This window comes from Lates calcarifer, linkage group LG8, assembly GCF_001640805.2.
Source record: "Lates calcarifer isolate ASB-BC8 linkage group LG8, TLL_Latcal_v3, whole genome shotgun sequence".
Lineage (NCBI taxonomy): Eukaryota > Metazoa > Chordata > Actinopteri > Centropomidae > Lates > Lates calcarifer.
The window spans coordinates 8,955,817-8,974,927 of NC_066840.1; the positions used below are offsets into that span (position 1 = coordinate 8,955,817).

Consider the following 19,111-nt stretch of genomic DNA (forward strand, 5'->3'; position numbering starts at 1 on the left):
TGACTAAAATAACTTCTGCAGCAGAGATAACATGACAGTTTTACAAGTAAATCCAGCCATATTGCTGTGGGAATGCAAATGCTCTGTTTTTTTGACAGGTCCCGATAGTACGTTTACACTCTTAACATCTCCCAAAGATGTTGTTAATAGCAGCTCAGCATGCTACCCACTCCCAGCTGAAATGCAAGACACACAGCAGGCTTTTTCACATCAGTCTTCTCTGACACTGACCCATATTAATTTGTTGAAAAGCAAGGTGATAAAACATGTGGCACTGTTTCAGCACCAGAGGAGGTCCTAACAAGCATAAGTGGCCACCTCTCTGAGACAATAAGTGGGCTTGTGAGTTGATTATAATCCCGAAGCGCTGTGGGGATAAACAACATGTTTTTGATGTTGTGAACATTGTGTTTCATATGCTAATTAAGGAGAGCTTCCAACTGTTGAGATTTCCTTTTTGTAAAATGCAGTGTTTGTCACACTATGTGTTAATAACACAATGGAGAATGTTTATTAATATTTTATTCTAAAACTGAAAACAAGAATAATCATAATAGTTTATTAATTGTATACACAGTACCTTTCCACACAATTGCTTATGACTGCAGCAGATGTGATTACTGTACTGACTGCAGTCATTTACTCTGCAGCGTTATTAAACTCCCTCACACACATCCTGTTATGGCAATAGCCACTGGCTGATGTACCTGGCTCTAACAGAGAGCCCACCACTCTGCATCAGCTTTCTGCTCACTGGCATGGAATCAATGCAGAATTGCAGATGTGAGCGAAAAGCTGCAGAGGACCCACACACACATTCACACACGCACACACACACAAACCGTCACTCCTACGTGTGTGATCACACCTTCGTTGCAATATCATGACAACAGAGGCTTCAACCAAGACAGAGTTCATAACCTCTAACAGGATATAAGTTATGTTTCTTGGTGGTAAAGAGGAAGACGTGGAGATTGAGAAGGTTAGAGGCTACAGCACTGGGAAAAATTATGCATGACTCATTTTAAATAGCTTATTAAAGCAGAATGATCAGTCAGCGAGAAAGAGGTTATGCATTTAAGCAAAATTTAACTCTATAGCTTTTGCCTATGGCTCACATTGATAAAGGATTTAGCATTTAATCCTTGTAAGATTAGGTTTTATATGCTTTTGTTAGATCAAACTGAAAGGGAAGGAGTTTGAAGTCTTTATTCATATGATTCATGTTCTGTCTAATAGTCCATTTAGCTTTGAACTGGGTTTAGCTTTTCTACTATATAAACGATCTCACAGTGTGATATTAACAAGGGGATCCTTCGGGATCAGTGTACAGCTTTTGGTTCACAAAAAGCATAGAGAGAAAATGGAAGTGTACTTACGATCTCTGAATGCTGACTTGTGGACAGGAGCTGGTTTTTCTAAGCAGGGAACTCCCACAAACACACACACACACAGGTGCCTGGTTGGTGGAGTGTGTACCTGTTGAGACACAAAAGCACAAACAGAGTTAAAGATTGTCACACAGTTGATGCTGAGTAATTCACTGCTGCTCAGCCTCAGCAGTGGCATGTAAAATGTAAAATGTCATCTGTGACAGACTTCCTAAAGAGGACAGGAAGCAAAAATGTATGGAAGCCTGTGAATGACATCTGCATAATGATGTACTACAGGGCAGTTGAAAGGTATGCAGCATACAGTGGTTTATGTTATGAGGTAATGTCAATGACAGGTGTGAAGTTTATGTTGGTGAAATAGCCGGTTAGTTAATAGTGAAAAGACCCATTGCGACAACTACACAGAAAACCAGTGTATTCAGTGGGTTCACTGCTCATTTCATCCACGTTCTGTAGAGCTGAACATGATTTAATTTGTTACTGTCGAACAGAAGCACTGCAGAGAACTGCAGGCAAGGTAGAAACAGTCTGAAGATTGAAAAGAAATTTGTCGTATTAAACACATTAAGCTCACATCTGCATGACTCAGCTGTTTTGCTGAAAATCATATTCACTGGTTGATGTTTCGTATACTGTGTGCACTATTATTAAGCAAATTGTATTCCTGTATTCCAGGATTAATTTGTATTGTTGAGCAAATACAGTGCTCTCAGTCAATTCAAAATATTGTTAACCTCAAACCTGAATGTTTAACAAAGGAAAAGTGAGTTTTGTATTACTCATGGGAATATATATGTAAGTGTGCACAATTATTAGACAACTAAAATGCAAAAAATAATTTTTCCCAACTTGCTTTTTTGTTCTCAATTTTTAGAATAAGTGTAAAACAAGTAAAACAAAGTGACAATAACATTTTTGCCCTTTCAAAAATAGTATCCAGTATCAATAACTGCCATGAGCCATCCATTCACGAAATGTGTCAGTTTCTCGATCTGTTCACAATCAACTTTCACTGAAGCAGCAAGCCTCCCAAATGCTGTTCAAAGAGGTGTATTGTCCTCCCTCAATGTAAATCTCCCATTTGAGAAGGGCCCACAAATTCTCAATAGAATTAAAGTCAGGTGAGGAAGGGGGGCAGGCCATTATTTGGTCATCATGTCCTTCTTAAATGTTGCAGACTTCTTCCTGTATGACTACTTGAGGAAAGTATCTTCCACAAACTGCCAGTAGGTTTGGGAGTTGACTTTCAGTACTTCTTCAACCTCAAAGGTCCAACTAGCTCATCATTAATGATAGCTGTCCTTACCACTACCTCTCCTATACCTTGCTGTCGTCTGACTTGAAGTGGTGCCCTTTGTCCATTAGTGTTCCAACCACAGGTCCATCCCTCTGGTCCATCAAGAGTCCCTCTCATTTTATCTGTCCAAAAAACCTTTGAAAAATCTGTCTTTTGCTATTTCTTGGCCCAATCTTGACGTTATAATTTGTCAGTCTGATTCAGCAGTGGTCGTGTTTCAGCCCTTTTTTATCTTGGCCATGTCTTTGAGCACTTGACACCTTGCACTTCTGGACACTCCAGGTAGGTTACAGTTCCTGAAAATGCTAGTACTGGAGGAAAATGGGTTCCTTTAATTCTTCTCAAGACTTTTGCAGTTGATTTGTCCCTTTTCTTCTCCATTTGATTTTCCATTTTACCTGAAGTAATTAAGCTCCTTAATATAAGGTGCCACACCCTCCCTCATTACACAAATATATATCACCTGAAATGATTAAATTCAGTAAGGATTCAAGGTTTTATTATTTGGAATAGGAAAATGTGCATAGAAGTAATGATATGGTCTCAATATACTCACTTGCCTAATGTGCACACAGTGTATTGGCACCTTTGAATACCACCTTGTTTTCGCACTCTATTAATTTGACTGCTAATTACTTGAAAACCCAGTGCTGTAGTTTATAAAACTAGAGTGTAAATGGTGTTTGACCAGACATGACATTTCCTGTTTTGCATGAATTTCTAATAAACCTATAAATAAATGACATATGTGCATTCTCAGCTGTCTCCTTGGTTAAATAGTCTCTAATGATGGCTATGCCTTCTCTGCCACTGACTTTATGTTTTGTTATACATAGGTTTGTCCTAATTACAGATGAGATCACAGGCATACTGTCTAATAAGGAGGCTCACTTGGATATCCCACTTGCTGTTTATCAGGCTGTTTGCATACTGCCATGGTTCAAAGTCTTTTTTTTTCTTTTTTTTCTTTTTCAAACACTCTTCATTACTACAGTACAGGACATGGACAACCATGAACTCTGTGCTCCTTAAATTTTCACAGACCTTTTATACTGAATAAACCTGTTAACAACCTCAATCACTGGAAGACCACTACGCATGATAAGATGCACTGGACCATCATACATGTATCTGCATGAGTTCTACTGTCAAACACTGTGCACTGACCCCATTAACTCAATGCTAATGCACACATTTGTTGCATTAACACTTGATCATTATATTGTCATTGTCCTAAGGTTTTACGTTAGGCTAGAGCTAAAACACTTAATGTTGTACACATAGCTAGAGTGAAAATATTGAGCAAAACAAAAGTAATGCATCTTTTGTTCGTTGTATTCAGTGACTTCAATCCATACTAGTGCAATGTCCATTTATAATGTCAAAACATTAAAGGTACCCTGCATAGTTTTTAACTGGTTAGTCTACAGTGTGTAGGTTCCCCTGTTGCAGGTGTGGCTGCAGTTGTGCAGTAACAGTGTCATTTGAGGTTGAAACTTCTTGTTTCTTATTGCCTGAGGTGATAGCTGGTGTCCATGGTGACTGAAACATTATGTCCCTGCACTGCTTGTAAATTTCTGATTGACAGTAATGATGAGCATTATGGAGACTAGTTGACAACTAATACTTTGTTGATGCCCAGATATTTCAAGTGTTCTCAGTGTGTTTCAGTGGGGGGTGAGGGGGTGGTGACTGCCTCAATATGGTGTCTCAGACTTCCCAAACTTCATGTAGCTCTTGTACAGAAAATCCAGTAAACCCTGGTAATACAAATCATACCTATTTGAGGTGTTAAATCACTTTAATTTGCTTGATACCACTGCTATCTCTTAACACTTACGAAGAAAAAACCCCCGCATCTGTCCATGTGTATAATTTTGCGTGCAACATCATACTCGTCTGTAGCTGGAGACCCATCAAAGATGTCACGATTGTCTGCGCCCCCTTCTGCTTGACAAGTCCCAGCTTTTGTCAATGTGACAGGACCACGCCCATGAAAATGACAGAGATGATAGACACAATGGATGGTAGTCAACCTAGCTTCCAGAGAGAGCAGCTTACTGTGGCCACAAGATGGCAGTAAATTGCAAGACGAATGCAAATAATATCAGATCCTGTCTTGTCTGTATTTTAATTGTTGTTTACCCACTCTCAGCTCCCATTGCTTGTTTGAGTTATCCCTCTCTATGATGCCTTCGTTATTATAGGTGGTTTTGGGAATGCAAGTACACTCATACTGCCCTGATTTAAAGTATACGTCTCATGATATGATATTGAAATAACTAATGACTCTCCAATCACAGAAACATGCCGTAATTTAATATTTCATCACAGTTTTCTAAAGACAGACAGGCTGAAATACCCTGCTCTTGTCGAGCACAGGGTTCCTGTTTTAATGGGCTCAATAACATCCACATTCATTTCATAATTGCACAGATGATACATTTCAAACACAGGCTGCCTGCAGCTTTGATCGCAGGAGGCAGCAAGAGATGGAGACACACTGGAACCTGGAGAAGTCATACATAATGGTCTCCCACTGCTTCTTACAACTGACCCAGGAGGATTTTTTTACACATCAAATATAGAATCCAAGATAAGAATCAGATCTGACATGAAAGTAGGAGGATATTAATTAGCACCAACAAGGCCCAGTGGTGGTTTCTGTCATAGTAAGGGTAAATGTGTCATTAGCCCGCACATAGCAGGGACACACTGCTTGTGCCATAACACCACATTAGACACTCTAACTGCTGCGGACACTAAAGCGGATCTGTTTGTCCGGAGACACTGGAGCTTTTTTTAGCTGCAAGAGTCAAAAGAGCACTTACACAACACAGAGCTGGAAAAAGAGTGGAAAAGCTGGAAACAAGAGGGGAAAAGAGTTTGATTCGTTGACCTCTCACCATTTAGACCTTTGCACCAAGTCGCACTCATTAATCCACAGTAACTGATTCAAGCAGAGAATGGCAGATAGAGCAAGACAGAGAAAAATTATCAGTTGTAAAAATTGCATAAGTCTATTTAAAGATACAGGACGGTGGTGACACAGTGGGATTTTAGAACTCTTTTGCTGAAAACAGCTGCCAACTTACTGTGGTATGAGAACCAAACAGTAAACAATAGTAAACAAAGTTCAGAAGCTTGCCATAAAGCTCTGTAAACCCAAGGGAAGCTAAATATTTACAATCTTCTGTAGATTCATTGCTTCAACTGACCTCTTTCACATTGTCTTGACTTTGTCATTTGAAACAATGTTATTATAAAAATATCGACTATAACCACTTTAAAGTATGGAAAAAGTAAGGCTCAATTTTTCATTTATTATTTTGTGTATGGTTTCATATACCAAATCATTACATTAACAGAGTGGAATTGGAAGGTGAAAGGTAGAATTTCTGACACATAAAATACCTGTGAATACTGAACTACTCTATATCTTTCAATGCAGTATCACTGATAGGCTGAAATGTATGAAGCATCATTGCATCATAAGGAAGTTATGACATATTTTATATTTCTGGGCATGCCCATTTATATTTGCTTTTTTTGCTTTTTTAGTCCATCAGTAACTCTCATTATAAAATCATCACCATAACTTTTACTGTCTGTCTCACACTCATGAGTCATTCCAGCTGCATTGTGGTTATTACTGGTGTTGTCTAGAATTGCGGAAAAAGTCTGTGAAATTGGATTTTGCTGGAGGTTATAGTCATACACATGTTCATTACTGAATAACAATCTGTTGTGCCTATAGACTTTCCTCCAGAAACACTGCAATCAGTCACAATGGTCTGTCACATTTACATTTGACACCATGTTCTTTAACTCTGAGACATACAGCCTCTGATGTTTATTGATGGAATATAATGGACTCTTGTTGGGTTGTGGCGATTTGAAACATGTCAAGAAGACAATTAAGCTTAGGCACAACAATTTAAAAAAATGGTCTTTGTCTGGTTTTGGGTCACTTAGAGATATTCAGGTTTAGGGTTAAGATCTGAGGGATTTCTACCTCCTTCAGTCTAATGCTATATTTTCATAAGAGACTCTTTTCCTACTAGTTCTCGATGAGGATTAGGAGGTTGATTTCCTGCATAGACTTTATTACCCAAAATATTTGCTTGTTCTTGGAAGAAACCAATTTCTCATAGAAAGAAAGGGTGGATAATTTACAGAGGTGCAGCATGGAGCACAATCATATAAAGCATGATGATTATATAATAATTATTTTTTAATAGTAGTTAAATTTTGATTTGGTAATTATGACAGGCAGACCTGAGAAAATCTATGAGGGTAATGACGCCATATGGCTGTGTCATTTTGTTAGAATTCAGATTGAAGACATGAATAGCATCTACAAAATGTCGACTTTAAGTATATTTATTATTAGCTCTTTGTGTGGAGTAGGAAATCTCTAAAGCCACAGATGTTTCCGCTTAATTGTTTGGTCCTGTTCTTCAATAGCCCTGACAGATCTCTTTGTTGGCCTGGTGTTTTTGTCTTCTGAAAAGGCATTTGTAACTCAAGTGAACTGTAATTTGTTGAAGGTTCAGCCAGCTGATAGTTGAATGTCTTGCCAGGTTAGCTTGTTGATTTGCGAGTCAGATAGTCAGGCCCTTTCACCACCTGCTGCAGTGAATTAATCAATATCATAATGTTTCAAAGACTGCTTACCTTTCAGTCCTTTCATCTGATTCCTCTTTCACTCAAGTAAATGATGTTTATTTCTCTCTCCTGTTTTTCTCCTCACTCATCTCCCCTTAATGTAAACATCATATCCTTCTACTCCTCCATCCATCATCTGACTTGGATATGCAGTAAACAGAGCCTGACCCTTTGTCCATCACATCCAGACTATTTTCCTACAGAATACTCTCTGCATCCTCCACCCTCTCAGCTCCTCCCCTCTCCCTGGACACATATTGTATAGCTTGTTATTTGTCCTGTGCACACAGTATCTGTCTGCATCGTCTCTTCTCTGCCTCCTCCTCCCTCAAGTCTCTCCACTGAGGTTATTTCTCTGGCCAGGACAAACACAACCTGGACACTGTGCTCTTTTAGACATTTGATCATATCATTCGCACCTGATGGTTCCTTGCTTACTTTGTCTACAAAAATACTATTGCTACTCTCAGATACATTGATATATAGACAGATAATATCAATATGATAAAAAACGAAGACTTGAAGCCAAGAGCATACTGTTATCATTGAAAATGAGCGGCTTTGTCATATTTAATTAATGTGTAACATATTGTACACAACATCCATATAAACACTTCACCCACAAGGCTGGCACCTGCCGTGTTACTATGGCAACATCGTGAGATGCCTCATGGCAGGTACATTTAGCCATCATCAATAATTACAGCTCATTAGCCCATGGGTTTGAACCTCAATTTTTAACCAAGAAGGGGAACATAAAGAAGAATCACTTTGCTGAATGAGTGGTGAGGTGGACTGATAGGACTAAATCAAAATGTTTAGTACTAAAGTGTCATTAGACAGACACAGTAGACTAAATTGAAGGGCATTCGAAAACAGTACAAATGCACAATATCACATCCCCACCAGTGACAGTAGGAAGGTCAAGGTTTTAATCAGTGGTCATTTATCATTCAGTAAACTGGGTCCTGAAGAGATTTCAGCACCACGGACAGCAACTGAAGCTATTTAAGGAGAAAAACAAGCATCCTTTCCATCCTCATTTTAAAGTATCTCATCATTAAGCGTAACCATCTATAGGTAAAAATGACTTGCTGTCAGGCAATCCTAACCGATGCTAAATTTAGCCCTTTTGGAATTTTGATGTTCTTTGTATGCACAAGGATTTTTCTGACACAAAGGGATAAATAAATATATCAATAAATAACCAAACCTGTAATCTCCATCATTTTTTTTTCTCACATAATTAAGCTGCAAAGAGAGCCCACTTCATTTCTAGTAATTGTAATACATTTGAAAGAATTTCAAACCACCATGCATCCTGCTTTCCTCTAGAAGTTTAGCGCATTATTCCTCCTCCCCTTCATTCCCCAGTGTCCTTTCTTCAATTGTCATTCACTGCATTTGCTCACTAATGGAAGCTTTAAAAGGACTATTAAGGAGGAAAATTATGGTTAAACAATTCAGATTTATTTAACAAACCTCTTAGCAATTTCATTTTCTGCATTAGCAGTGATGATTCAATGGGGAAGGCTGAGGTAAGGTGTCAGCTAAAAGCCCATAATGAAGCGGACTGTTTGTCAGGCAGGAAGATAAGGCCTGTAATTGTCTAGGGTCCTGTATTGTCAATATGCATCCTAATGCCTTCAAGGGCTCTGTGGTTATAAGAACAGGTGCTTTGGCTTTTTCTTCTGCTAGATAACACATGGCTGTGGCAGATAGAACCACTGGATATGAGTGAACTGAATAAAAAAAAGTTAAAGCTATTTGAATTTGGATACCCATAATAAACCTGCTGAAGTGTCCAGGCTTAGTGACATCTCAGTGGTCCAGCTGTTTCTTAAATGATTCCATTTTAATGCAAGCCTGTGAGTTTGTGCTGTATGTATGTGTCTGTATGTATGTATGTATCTGCCTGTGCACACCTACACACACGAGTGTACAATATGTGTGCGCTCACACATGTACAGTAGACATTGATTTGTGTGCTCTACCTTTGATCACCCCACTGTTAGATGTTCTTGCCGGCTCCTAACCCGGTTAAGCTTTTAATGGAAAGCTGCGGGTTGGCCTTTTCTCTCCATGGCCACTGCTGTGGCATGCTTCACTTTGGAAAAAGAAAAACTCACTAATTAAGATAGTTAGTCCCCAGGGGTTGTTCTCTACAGCTAGTTTTTGCTCACTGTGGGAGTGAGAGGTTGACAGGTCTGCAGGCACCACAAGTGTCTGTGGAAATTACAGGATGAAATATAGAGAGTGAGCTGTGTTTCTGCATTTGCATTCAGTAGAGCAGCAGTGTATGGTGAAATAATGGAGGAGTAATGAAGAGAACATAAAGTGGCTCATACGACTGAGATTTAATTTGTTATTTTAATATGACAGCGCAGTAACTGCATCTCACAAAATACAGCACGATTACTAGATTCTTTACATGTCACGACTTCCTAAATATGTCATTCTGATTTTAACTGTAAGGCATAAAAAACTTTCTAGATCCCTGTTTCAAATGTTTCACTGTAAAGCATTTTATAACAGTCACAGAAAATCGGCCATGAGTTTTGAAGTGAGAATATCAAAGAACTAGGAATTTTATTTATACACAACTTAAAGCTGCACCAATCAGTATTTTTATATTAACAGTGGATAAAATGATTATATGTGATGTGAGAGCTGGTGCTCACAGTGATGAGCCCACAGAGATTACATGACTTAGGAGTTCTCTCAGTTTTACAGAATATTTTAACATCTGTAAGCTCATTGTTTTGGTTTCATGCCCTGCAAGGTTTTGGTTGTTTTTGTTTTGGTTCACTCTCACGGCTCTCATCGACCTCATTTCCAGCAGCAGGCAGTTGAAAACCAGAAATAGACAAAGTTCGTGACTAGCTGGTGAACATCTGACTGATTACAAATGAATGCTGCTGTGTATATGCTGGATGTGTAAATAGGGAAAGGTTTACTAAGGTTAACCCTAACTGGCAAAACAAAAACAAAAATTCTACTCTAACAAGACTGACTCATTACCCAAGCAGTTCATTCAAACGTATCATATTGCTATAGCACTGCCTATAGGCAGAATGCCATTAAATTGTGCAGGATTGTGTACTGTTGATAAGTGCATAGTCATCTAAATTTAGTTGTGTTGATTTATGGTAGTTTATTGCATGCCAAAGAGGCCACGCCCATAAGAATTTGGCAATGGCTAGAAGTAAAATGATGTGCCTTTACAATAAACAAATGATTAACTTTTTTTCTTGCCTAAATTATTCAACAAAGTTAGTTACAATTTGACAAAATTTGGAGGAACTTTGGTGATATAACACAAAATGTCTTTATCAGAACTGGAATAGGTGTCTTTAAGCAAGGAATTCAGGATTCTGCGCTTCTCAGTTCAGGAATTATGAGCCAAAACATTAAGTGGGTTGCAGGTGGACAAATGGTGGCACTGTTGCTTTAGTTGAAATCAGTTAAAGTAGATTTTGAGGTATCCTGCTAACTAACAGACAAACAAACAAGATAAGGTTGAAAACATAATGTCCTCTGCGTCCTCCTCCCTTCCACTGCTGCAGCTGTGGTGTGAATGATACTCCTTGGGGACCACCAGTGCTTTACACAAGCTTATAACAATGTCAAAACAATGTCAGAAACTCTTAAAGAAACGCCCCCCTTTCCTCTGGATGTAAATCCCATTTACTGGTGGAATAGAAATGTCAAATATTCCCTCAGCTGGTGAAGTTGGCTTGACAGTATTTTATGTACTTTTTTCCTTTAAAAGAAACACCAGCACAAATCAGATGTGCAGCCTCTTTCACAAGCCACTTTGACAATTACAGTCACTTGGGTATTATCTCTTCTTACCATGTGCTTCATTACCCCTTTAAATACTTTGCACTTAGGAATAACTTTAATAATGCTCACCACTAACCTACAGAAGCTATGCTGATTTTTTCCCCTGAGGGCCAGTTGCACAGACTTTACCAGGCTCATTATGATGATTTACTTTGCAGCTTGATGTTGACACCCCAGGACAATCGTACACGATTACCTAATGAATACAGAGGGAAAATCGGGCCTAAAGGAGAACAGTGAATAGGAAGGTGGCCATCTAATTAATGCACTCTTTTCTCAGAATACTGATCCAGTCTTGTGTGTTAGAGAGAGTCTGTGATGGTGCTGGTGGGGGTTTGTTGGATGATTACCAGTTTCTAATTCCCTGCACATCTCAGAGATAAGGTAAAATTGGTTGCAGACTTGGGACACCTGATACTTGCTTGTCTTTGGAATTATCCAAATTACAAAGATAATTTTCAGCTTGGACTGGCCCAACAGTACATCTAACTTTATAATAAGATTATGTAATTATTCCTTGTAAGCATGCTTTTAAGTTTTGCACAGTCATGGATTGTTTCGCACAGGTGCACAGAGAATCAAATACTCACATCATTGTAATATGGACTTGTGGAGGTGTAGTTGTTGTGAAGCTAACAATGAATATGGATGCAAATAAACAATTTACACAGGTAAACAAATGACACTTTGTTTGCTGCTTGTTTTTTTTCTGTCTGATCAGCAGGATATTCTTATTGAACAACCAGCAACAGCTTGCTGGAGTTTTAGCCTTCCATAAATTCAAGATCTCAAGAAATTAAAGTAAAGCTCAGTTGGAATCAGATGAATTAATAATGTATATGGTGATGTCCCCTGCAGGCCTCTGGATTCAGAGTTTGTGCTGTGCTTGTTTGTGTCTGAACACAACACAACACAGCAAAAGAGCTTAAGGTTTAAGCTCCGGATATATAAACAAAATGATCTTGTGAGACAAAGGACTGCAGTCTTAATCCATATTTTTGCATTTAATTCAAAACAGCTAACCAGTGTGCTAACGTAATCAGCGCAACAATGTGTAATTCTGCCTGAAATATGTTTGGACCAAAGGAAATTGGTCCTTTTACTCAAGTAATGTGCTCAAGTGCACATTTTATAGTAATTATACTCTGTGAGTACATGTATTTACTTGTTTCTTTAAAATAAAAATTGTACATACAAAACACACACAGTTGCCACACCACAGTTGCCTTTTATAAGATAAAGAGTACAGTCTAGACCTGCTCTATATGTACAGTGCCTCAAGATAACTTCTGTTGTGAATTGGCGCTATACAAATAAAATAGACTGACTTGACCTGACATCTGATGCTTCTAGAATATGACACATTGTTGTAGTTTAAATTACACACCAGTTTATGAGGCAATTGAAACTGGCTACAGTTTGACCTGCTACAACACTGATGCATCAATGATAATAATACTCGAATGCGTTGAGTACTTTTGCTTTTGAATTTTTAAGCACATTTTGCCACTGTTATGTACTTTTACTACTATTATTTTGATTACAGCCCATTCACTTAAACTGAGTATTTTCACAGTGTGGTATAAGGATAAGGATACTTACTTACATACTTCTTCCACCACTGCATTCACACATGCACAGTCTATCAGCCACACATATATTATACCATACCATATTTGTTGTACCATTGATCCAATTTGATTATTACATATTGACACACATTACATACTTAAGGCACTGGAATTCCTTGGGGTTTCTTCCCACCACTGTGAAGGATAGCATCACTAACTATTTAGATCATCATTCAGTGGAAAAGTTGCTTTCATTTGACAAACCTTTACCACTGTGAGCCTCGCTTCACCCAGGACACAATGCTAAGGCACATGTTACCTCAATTGTACTTCTCAGCTTGCGAAAACAATTATGTCTTATTATTATGTCTTCTGTAGCTCTGGAGAAGATTTGAAAAAAACAAAAACAAAAAACCTTGATGGGGTCTCAGCTTGAGCTTCAGACTGAACGTTTTAGCAGAGAGTCTGCACAAACTGGAGGTGTGGGGTTTGGAGGTGGAAATGCTTTAATGAAAGACATTATTCAGCTGCATTACAAACTTTGTCAGATCCTGTTGTCTTGTAACTTTACCCAAACTAGGCACTAAAAGCATAAGTCCCAACCTTCATGGAAGTGATGCACTAAGTTGCTGGAGTACACCTTTAAATCTTGAGGAAGACTCAGCACACTATGGTCCATGGGTCCTTTAACCTTTATTAGGGCAAGTACTTGACAAAGGGGAATCTCAAAGCTTATAATGACCTCAAATAGAGTCTGTGGTGCAAATTGAGAATATGGCAATTTTTCAGCCTAAACTAACAAATAAACCATTAAACTAATAAACCAGACAAATAATCCAACTATTGCAATGCTCCAGGCACTGAGAAAACAAAACTGTGGACAAATGAATCTTTTTTGTAAAACATTACAACCGTTACATTGATATGCACTGTAGTTGTACTATATTCTGCACTGTGTCTCATATCTTGTTCATAGTGAGGCAGTGTTAGTGCACTTAGGAAAGCCATTACATCATCAAACTTTTTTTTTTTTTTTTTTTTTTTTTTTTTTTAAATAGTACGTTATCAATCATGGTCCAATAAAATCCAACTGTAGGGTTATTGCTTTTATTGATTTTTAGAAACTCTGGTTTTGTTTTCCTCTTAGCTGCAGTTTCTGTCCAGCTGGCAGAGTTCTGTAACATTCATCTGTGAAGCTGTTTCATACAGAGCAAACACTTCAATAGTTAAACATAGATGGAAAATAGAAAGTCATTCTCCATGAATCTATCAAATATGAGCACTAATAAAATGTCCAGAGTCGCTATTTTCTCCCCTTTTATTTGAATTCACTATTACCTAAGTGAATACCTCATAGTGTCTTTTACAGCCCACTCATCTGAGCTCTGGAATCTGTCCTTTATTACGTGAATGTACCCTGCGACCAGCATAAGGAGTTGACGTCAGCACCCATGAACACCTGTGACTAAGCATGTCTTTCACTGCACTCTCCCCTTTTTCTCTTATAATGTCAAACAGTGCCCAAAATACACCCCCGCATCACCACCACTTAGATACTCTGTGCTGAGAAAATGACTATTATTCATGCTGTACTTTGCGGCGGCCTACAACAAAGCACTGCAGTATAGAAGGCAGAAACATCCGGCTGCTGGTGATTTGCAATTATAATTTGGAGTGATCAAAAAAGTGCTTTTGATCACAAATAGTCGGCTTAACCTTTGCCTGATTTTCAAAATACAGTCACTCAGTCATTTGCTTACTTTGTGTTGCCAACATTAAAGTTAAGTTTAGTTTGACTGATATTGGGCTTCAGATTATTTGCACAGTCCTCATATTGGTTATCTCAAATCTTAAAATCCCTCAGTAACTCTGCTTCTCTTCATCTACATTGCTTTCTTTGATGATGGTGATTTGACAAGGGACCAATACTAATAATGCTTATATTTGTACATGTAAAATCAAATAGATCTGTTTTATATAGGTGATACATTACCCAGATTTCAATTCTAGTTATTTGTACATGTTCCATCAGTCCCTGAAAGACACTGTTCTCCCAAGCAGAATGACAGCATCATTCAATAAATTCCCCAATGAACAGATGATATGTTAGTACACAACTCAACAAAATATATAACATAGAATAAAATAACATAGGTCTGCTTGTTTTTAGACATTTTAATGTGGAAAAGTTACATATTATACCTTTAAGTTTCCAACCAACAGTCAACATGTTTTTTTAAAGCATGGCCACTTAACCTTCAGCAAGTATTTATTATTATCAGTCTTATTATTATTGTATGCTCCCTGATGAAGCTCCCCTAAGCATAACCAAGTAGTCATCTTTTAATCAGATCGCTTCCTTAACCTTAAGTACTTCTTTTAACCCAAACCATGACTTTTTCCTAAACCTAACCAAGTTGTTTTTGTGCCTAAACCTAACTAAACCTTAAACATAGTGTTGTCACATCATATAACAGATTTAGTGAGTTGTGTTGGTTTGGGAAGGCTCAGACAAAAGTTGTCATTCTGCTGGTGAGGGCATTAGATTAGAAAATGGTATTAGTGTTGTTCAAGAGGGCAGTTAGAACTTAATATTTTTGGAGGACCTGCTGTTCTGAATCTTTATGCAATACATGCAAAACAGTGTGGGAAACATACTGCATATTCAGTGCATCCACAAAAGGCTGGCTGTTTGAAAAAGCTCATCAGCTAGAGCCTGCTCAGTGTCCCTGTGTACTACTGTAGAACAGAAAAGCTCCATTTGATGGTTATTTAACCCATGTTAGTCTAGCCATCTGCTGTGCCTGAATGTACTCTCATATATTTATAAATTATGCACTTGAAATCTAGAAACCTTTAGGTGGCCCACAGCACACTGAGAAGCAGTGTCTACTGACATACTGTACAGCACTACAGTGTAGTCTTTGACTAGCCAATTATAACTCTGTAAACTAGAACTTAATACTTTATACTTCAGAGGCCACTGCCTACTGCCTTGAACTCTTTAAAAGTCAAGTCTCAAGGGAAAGTGGTAAAAGCATTGTGTCATAACAGGTTTAGCCCAGTGAAGAGCTTGAGGCCATCTAGTCTACAAGTCATCTAGAGAAAGCTATTACACAGAGAGGGTCAAAGAAACAGAGTCTGAAGACCTTTTTAAATGGTGAGTACACTGAAAACCTAGAAGAAGGAAGATTTTATGTTGTAAATCAAAGAGCAGTGTTGTTTCAAGATTTAGAACTGGTTCTGAAGAGTAACCTGCTGAGTTTAATGAAGCATATCCTGAGGCACTGTGTAAGAATGTAAGTTTCTGATGTCCTCAATCACTGTCATAAGGCAGGATAACTTGTAATCGAAAATGATTCATGGGGGGAAAAGAGCGTCAGAAAATTGGGAAATAAAAGTAATTTTCTTTTTGCCAAAGAGAGTAGTATTTTTTTTAGGTGTGCCTGAGAGAATGTTTTATTTTTTCTCACTGCATATTTCTATTTTAATTTGTGTTTTAGCTTTCCCTTCAAAAATAGATTGTATTTAAAAAAAAGGATTAAATTTACAAATGATGCCTTTAGTGAGCACAGTGGGCCATAACAATTATACTTTGCCATGTGTAGAGGACAGCAGTTCTGCGTCTGTTGCCCCATCACAATCAGTTTTTTTTACATCACTTTGAATGTATGCATTAGTGATTACTGAGGAAAAAATAATAATTTCACTATCATATTTAGGTTTAAACCGGATTAAATATAAATATTTTTATACTTTGTCTCTTTTAGTTAATTATAAAGCACTCTGTACTGTTACATTATCTTAAGATTTATGGGAGAACTAGTATTGTTTTTTTCCTAAGTCAAGGAGAAGTTCTACTGAAAAATATTTGTAACACTGGGGAGGGTCTTGTTTTAAAACCTGAAATATAGGTTTCAGTCCCTCTTCACCACAATAATTTTACACATTCCCTAATGTCCCTAGAATCAGCTAATGTTAGCACGTCCAACTCAAGTCAGAACAAGTGTAAATATTTATATTCTTAATTTTATTCACAAAATTTGTTGTCATTTATAAAAAGTGACTCTTTACAGAGGTATTATGCCACAAAACACAATCAGGATTCAAAAACTGATAAAAATAAAAATAAAATGGAGTACAGTAAGTCGGTAAATAGAGAGTTATGTAAATGAGGTATGATGTAAGAACTGTTACAACACTGTAATGAAAATGAGAAGCCTTTTCTTTCCATTTCAGGAAATTGTTCTCAATTCAACAGCATGATATATCCTCACTGATAACTCTGAAGAGATCCTCATATGCTGACGAACTGAGAGGACTTGATGACTCAAAGAGTGCTGCTCTCCATTTAAAATGAAGCGTTTTGTGCTGAGAGAGCCCAACCAGTAGAGTAAGTGAAGAAAGACACTGTCTTTAAAGCTACAGGATAACTTGTAATCCTTGGCTGTCTTTGTGTGCGGCGGTCGCGTAGGTTAAGAGTCAGCAAATGTAACAGCGCTTTCATTAGAGGATTAGCTCAGTTTGCTTGCGTTTAATGACTGGTTGTTACCACACACAAGTTTCTCCTCATCTGATGATGTTCAGTGTATCTTTGCCCTTGACTACAGAAAATACTTTGTTGGAAAACTGGATAAAAGTTATGGGTGAAAAAAATACATCAGGCTAATGTTGAGGAAGAACGCTGCTGCTACAGCATGATCAAAATGATATTTTGCTCAGGCTTTGTAATAGATAACCCAAAATACAACCCTTCATCTGTGGAGTTTGATTTTGAAATATGTTTACATTTCACACTGACTTACAGCCCATCTAGATTTGAAAAACGGTCCCGTCTCCTCAGTGATTCAGGTAAAAATAATGCTCGGATTGTCTCTGTCTTCTCTTGTTTTTACTTGTATAGTTCATCCCGTTACAAACCACTGAACAAATCTATGATCTATAGCGCTGTCTCCAGGGGGTGATGGGTAATATGCAAAACAGCTCAGCCTGCATTCAGCACAAACCATAAATTTGCAATGAAGGACTGGGAGGAGCTCACTAGGGCTGTGATTAGGAACGGAGGTGGTGTTGGGGTGAAGCTGCGCACCATATCCTTTTGCCTCCTCAGCATTCTTGTCACGCATCCTTAACGTCACGCTTTACGTAGCCCCATAAAAACAAGATCATTAAAAGCACCTGCATTGGACCAGTAAAACTCACCTCTCGTTTGAATAGAGGAAAGTACAGTCACAAATTTCAGCCATCCTGGCGTCCACACACTCACACACACACACACACACATACATAGCAGGAAAGCAGTCAGATCGCGCTGACACACATGGGATTCTGCTCTGCTCTGGAAATGTTGAAGGTTGAGGTGAACATTGATTAGTGGCAGCAGAGCAGGTTATGCCCCCACTCTGCATCAATACGTCAAAGTTGCCCTTTTACTCTGCACGGTCCCAGTTGTGACTGCAAATCTCCAGCTGTCAAATCTGTGTATGTTTTCTGGGCTGAAATAATTTTAGATTTTACATTAGACTATGGCACCACTGGCTAAAATGGCTCACTATCATGATGGACTGTAACTGACATGGGTGAGGCTGCATTTGCACACCTAACTCTGCCTGCCAGCGAGATGCATTCAGGAGTAGTTGATAATGACTCCATTCAAGGAGAACGGACATTCAACGAAAGTGTCTAGCTCTAAAATAAAACATATTTTTAAAATGAAATTCCAAGAAAAAAAACAGTAGTTGCCAGTAAAGAAAAATACTGTTTCTCTGAGTTTGGCTTGTAAACTAATCTCCAGTTTCAATTTGTCTTTAGATAATAACATTATTACTATTTTAAAAATCTTTACCAGCTTGACATTAAGCACTGTTTCAAACAACATTGTACATTGTGCATGTCCTTTGGAGAATGGCTTACTTTTGGGGTATAAAGTACATTCTCAGATAAATAGGTTTTCTCTCCACAATGCGATTTTCTGTTTTTCCCCCCACAATGAGATTTTCTGTTCTCACTGCATCTCCATCACAGTATAGCCTTGCAGCCTCCTCTGAGAGCCAAAACCTTAGGCAGTTAGTCACATTAAGGCTGCCTCCTCCATGCATCACTGCGCGGCAGCCGGCTCGTCGGCTGGAGCCTGAAGAGATGTCGAAGCCCTCACCTTTTTCCCCTCAAGTTATCAGGAAAAGAGGTCTCGCTCACCCAAAAACCCTGAAGCTGTCACTGAGTGAGTGATGAATGCCGAACGCTCCATGTGTGCATGTGTTTACTCTTTTCAAACTTGTGTCACTTCAGTTACATTTTAGGGCCTTGTCTCTTTTGTGTGATTCAGTCACATCCTT

The 19,111-nt window shown here is 38.3% G+C and overlaps 1 protein-coding gene across 1 annotated transcript in view; it reads right to left on the reverse strand.

Annotated features, from left to right (window-relative positions):
* Positions 1–19,111, reverse strand: part of LOC127142698 (FERM and PDZ domain-containing protein 4) — a 68,268-nt gene that overhangs the window by 25,430 nt on the left and 23,727 nt on the right. Inside the window, exon 2 of the mRNA XM_051072222.1 lies at positions 1,380–1,479. The gene's annotated coding sequence lies outside the window, so the exon portion shown is untranslated. The remainder of the gene's footprint in view (positions 1–1,379; positions 1,480–19,111) is intronic.